This window comes from Chinchilla lanigera, unplaced genomic scaffold (genome assembly GCF_000276665.1).
Source record: "Chinchilla lanigera isolate Chin_1 unplaced genomic scaffold, ChiLan1.0 scaffold00023, whole genome shotgun sequence".
In the NCBI taxonomy this organism is placed as follows: domain Eukaryota; kingdom Metazoa; phylum Chordata; class Mammalia; order Rodentia; family Chinchillidae; genus Chinchilla; species Chinchilla lanigera.
In genome coordinates, this window is record NW_004955424.1 from 12,006,053 (window position 1) to 12,011,199 (window position 5,147).

Below are 5,147 nucleotides of genomic sequence, written 5' to 3' on the forward strand. Positions count from 1 at the left end.
CACCAAGAAGCCTTGGCCATGAATGATAGCCACAGTGAGATCTGTGCAACCAAGGATGCTGAAGGATGACAAGTACCCCATGCAATGTGTCCTCTACCTGCTCTCTGCATGGACACGGAGCCAAGGAGAACCTGAGATACTGTGTAGTTTGTTCAGAAGAGCTGGGGTGTAGAGCCTACTTGGGAAAGTTCAGAGATGTGACTATGTCTGTAGCCCAAGTGCAGGATAGCCAACTCTGGGAGCTCAGGTATAGGCACACGCCATGCCCAGGGTCCCCATATGGCTGCAATGCAGGTGACCTCATAGACCAGATCCTTTGTGGAGCTCAGGCCCCTTTTCCTGAAGTGTTGTAAGCAGAGCCCTGGCCTCATTTCCAGGGCATGTCTACTAGCAGGAAAGGAGTGGGACGAGTCAAGGAGACTTCCGTGACTCACTGAAGGCAGGCAGGAGGCAGGGAGGAAGAACCATGAGGACGTCAGGTGTGTACTCCTGCACCTAAAGAGTCCCCTGTGGTCACTTGCAGTATCAAAAGTGCCTTTGGCTTTTGCCATGAATGTTGATCTTGTCTGGAACTGCTGAATGGACCTCCTTAATTTAAGAACCTGTTTGTGTACATGCATGTGTGAGCATGTGTGCATAGGTGTTGTGTGTGTGAAAGGTGATCCTATGGGTGAGCACAGAGCCCCCAGGCAGGCCACTGCCGCAGGTTGAAGGTAATGTGTTCTGGACTATTAACCTCATGACATCCTCCATGTGTACATTGACATTAAGCAAATCTTGCCTTCTTGGAAGAAGCCCAGGCCCTTAGTACATCCCGTACATCATCTCCTAATCATATCAGATTCTGCGGTTCTGTCAAGAGGCCTGCTTTTGAGGACCCCAACTACCCAGGATCCCATCCTGAGAAGCACCCAGGTAATGTGGGTCAAGCCTTCAGAAGTCAGCTCCAGTGGAGATGGACAACATGTGGCACTCAAGAAAGGTAACTGACATGGTCCCAGGAAAGCTAGAAGTGCAAGTGCTCTAAGTTCTACTTTTCAGATGGTATGCAGCCCCAGGAAGCCTCTAAGAGCTTCTGCTACGGCTAATCTAGATCCCCAGAAAGATACAGAATGAATGAGGATTCTAGTATTTTTACTGCTGTAAAAGTTCCCAGTGAAGTATTTTGGCTCTCAAGAAATAGAATTAGAAACAAAACCCACCTCCTCATCTGAAAAGCCTCTCTGCAGATGTGAGACAGAAAACACTTTTGCCACTGCAGAAGCATAAAGCCAAGTGTGGTGCTCTTCACAATGTATTAGAAGTGACAAAGACAGGAAGGAACATCATCACTCTTTAGCACAGCCAGGGTGTCCAGCCATGCCATATGTCCTGACAGGCAATAACTAGTCTTCAATAGAGGAGTCACCTGCATTGTATGTCACACAGGGTGCTTCTAAATTCATACAAAGCATCTGCCCATCTGTGTTTAACAAATGGCTTTAGGCAAAAGGGAAAAGGACTCCTACCTCCATGCAGGGACCAAATCTGCCTCTTGGAGCCCAAGTTAGGCCTCTCCTTTTCCAGAGACCAGGAGGCAGTGTACCATCTTCCTTGATGGCTCCATTTCAAGAAGACCCCAATGTGCTTAGACATCCCTGGGTATAAAGCCAGTAACAGACTTCTTAGCAGATGACATTTGTGAACATGGCAAAGGTGGTGGAGGAAGCATTTACAATGACATGCTTTCTAAAGTGAATGCTCTGAGAAAGGGGGAGAGGATAGGTCTTCCTTTGATTTTTTTCAAAAGTACACATCAACTGCCTAATTGTCATTTGTCTTCACTTTAATTTATCCTGATGCTGATGGCAGTGTTGCCTGAATAGTGATTAGGCCACCAGGATTACCAGAGCCAACACAAAGTCTGTGGAGGGAAAGTTTTTATTTTTTCTAATTAGTAAAAAAATAACCTTGCCTAGATCTGCATGATCCTTTACAGACTATCATAACTGTGAGGAAGTAAAATGAACTTGAGCTATGCCACTATTTGTCCTATTCCCCTTAGACAGGGTTTGTTGGTATCCACCTTAAAAAACAAAATTAGGACATTTTTGTACTTGGACTTTTTACCTTATCAACACCCACTACTTTTAATATTAGGGGAAAGAAGTTTTGCTGTATCTCCTGCTGGACAATATAGGATTTCTGAAGTAAATGGATCCTAGGAAGGGGCCAAAGGGCTAGGGACACAAGATCTGCCTTCCACACATCGCAAGAGGTTCAGAACATCCATAATAGGGTAATGAATTGGATGGACGGGGAATTATCATAAGTTATTCTAGCAAACCCTCAAACAGTTGTAGAAGGCATGTGGTTTTTTTGTTTTTTTGTTTTGTTTGTTTGTTTGTTTGTTTTTTACCCTCTCTACAGATAAACACAGGCTCAGGGAGATTAAACAATATGTCAAACATCACACCGCTAAAAACTGGGGGAACCAATAACAAACAAGCAACCAATAACATGTTTCTGACCCTCACCTTCTCCCAGTGTTGGTGGGGTGTTTTCTTTGGGGTGACAGCAGAAAGACACAGTGAACAAAGTATTCATGGTGCCGGATGACCAGGAGAGGTAGAATATTCACATGGCTTCCTCTCTCTTCTCCAGGGAAGTTCTACAGGTAGGTTTTGCTATTTGTTCTGGACTATGAGATTTTAAACACAGATTGTCAAATGGCTCCTTATCACATCCACAAATACTAAGGAAAGGGACTGAAAGCAATCCTGGACTTGTTCTCCAGGGTCATGGCTGAGCATGTCCCTGCCACTTTCAGCCACATGCTGAAGCTCCCTGGAACCCAACTGCTTGAGCTTGGGGTGCCCCTCTCCCTACTCCTGGTCTCTGGCTCTTGGCTCTTGGCTGTCATGTCCAGCCTCAATCTGCTCCTCTTCTTATGGATCCCTGCCAGATACACGTTTAGGAGCATGTGGTCATGTGTTTGCGCACTGACCTGGCTCACATCACCAAATCCTACCTGAGTGCATGTGACTTTTGTTTCTGGGTTGCTGAGTCTGAGAGGCAGGTGGTGGGTCTTAGTTACCATGTCTGAGGTGCAGGTCATGAGTCCTGTGTGTGCTGTGCCGGTGGAGAATCCCCCTATGGGGAGGTAGCAGTGGAAGCTTTTTCACCAATCAGTAGCTGTGGAGGCTGGAAGAGAGAGGACCTGGTCAGCCCTGGTCAAAACTGTCCACCAGTTTGCCCAGGACCAGGGCTATGGTGAAATTGTGCTTGGGACAAGTACTCTAAAACTAAGCTTAACCCTAACCCTGACTCTAACCCTTATTTCAGCCCTAACTCTCCAACATGGGCTTCCAGAAGAAAGGCCATTATTTTATGAATATAATCTGGAGGCTAACAGGTATTCCTATATTTAATTTAATATATTGCCTTCCGTTCAAGATGGGGACCTGTAAACTATTTCCTTGTGTATTGATCAGAGTCTGAGGGAGTCTGCTGTAGTAACAAGCAAACTGAAATTTCTGTGTTTCAGACCATAAATTCTCATTGCCTGTGTCCGAGTCCAGCATGTTGGATGGTGTTTTGCACACAATGCCAGCTCTTCTCCATTACCTTTGTGGACTGGCCCCTCTTTGCTTTTTCTAGGGTCATGATAATGTTGCTTTTAAAAAAAAACACCATATCACAACAACAGACATATATTTTCTCACATGTTGTGGGCCTGCAGTTTCCGATGGGCTTGTCTTGGAGCTTGCTGGTCTCAGGATATCTGTGCAATGTCCTGGGCTAGCTGAAGTGCTGGGCATCTGGGATTCATCCTGTTCCTGCAGTTTAACTGAGGCAGGGTTTAAGGTCCCTGAAGAGGAATGGAAATAATAGCATTCAGGTGCAAAGACCTTTCAAAATCCCTCCAGCTGTCACATTTGAAACATCCTCTCTGAAGGGGAGAAATGGAGTCAAATCTATAGAAGAGCTACTGTCACAGAGCAGGAGGGTGGGATTCAGTCCTGTGAGAAGAGTTGGGCAGCGCTATGCTGCATCCTCTCTAGTCCGCAGTGCATGCTCAGAACGGAAAGCAGGTGGGCTTGAAGTAGAGGATGTTTTCATGGGAGGCATGGGTGCATTGACCCCTCTAGCTGGTTGAATCTGGTGATAACATGACTGGGGGTAGTCAGGCGAGGAGGTCTTCCTGTGTGTCCAGGGAGAGACGATGTTGAGGAAGATCTGTCACTGCTAGGACCTCTACTGGTCCCCAAGGCTCCAGGACTACAGAATCACAGTTGCCTTGTCTTGACCATGTCAACCTGGAAGCCCCGGTATAAGGGTGAGTAGGGACATGGTTGTGCTGATATTCACAGGACGGTCTTGTTCCCAGCTACTTCATCTCTAACACGAGTGCGTTCATGAGGCTCTGGAGCCTATTACTGGTTCCCACAATCACACAGCCTTGTCAGAATGCAGACTCAGGGCCAAGCACCCCTCAGCCAAGTTCTTGAGACATGCAAGCAGTGCTGTGGGTTCTCTCCCAACCAGACATACATCTTCCTCTCTGTGAAAGGGTCAGTTGGAGTACACCCTGCACAATCATGCAGTTGACCCTGACACAGCCCACTGCACATACATGTGGCCTCTTTGCCACATTCATGGCAAGATTTCAGATTCAACTGACTTGTTGTCTGAGACCACATGCCTATACTTTTCCCCCTCCACACTGGTCAGCTTGACCCCGGCCTTGCTGGCACCCACAATCCCCTCTGCCAAGCCTTCCCACTCCTTCAGTGCTGCCTCCCTGTGCTTCTCTGAACTCAGTCATTCATGCATCTACCCCACTCCCCCACCCTGTCCCTTCACATCAGGGGTCTGTTGTCTCCTGCGCTGTCTTGCTATCTTCCCCCTTAATGGTGGGCCCTCAGGACAGCCTACTGAGGTGGATGAACGAGGCCACCGAGCTTCCTCCATTTGTTGCTGGTACCCATTCTCCTTGCCGAGCAAGGCCGTTTCCTCAAGAGCTGTTCCAGGTGGGCAGGAGGCTGGGGTGGGACATGAAGGAGGCCAGGATGGTTCCTTTGCTTTGGAAGGAGCTTGCAGTAGCACAGAAATGCTTGTGCTAACCTCTCACACAGGTGGTCAGGTCCTGCTGGGATCAAGAGGCA

At 47.5% G+C, this 5,147-nt stretch overlaps 1 pseudogene; it reads left to right on the plus strand.

Annotated features, from left to right (window-relative positions):
- The first annotated feature begins 2,499 nt into the window (after positions 1-2,499).
- LOC106148593 lies at positions 2,500-3,177 on the plus strand (annotated as a pseudogene).
- Positions 3,178-5,147: the final 1,970 nt, after the last annotated feature.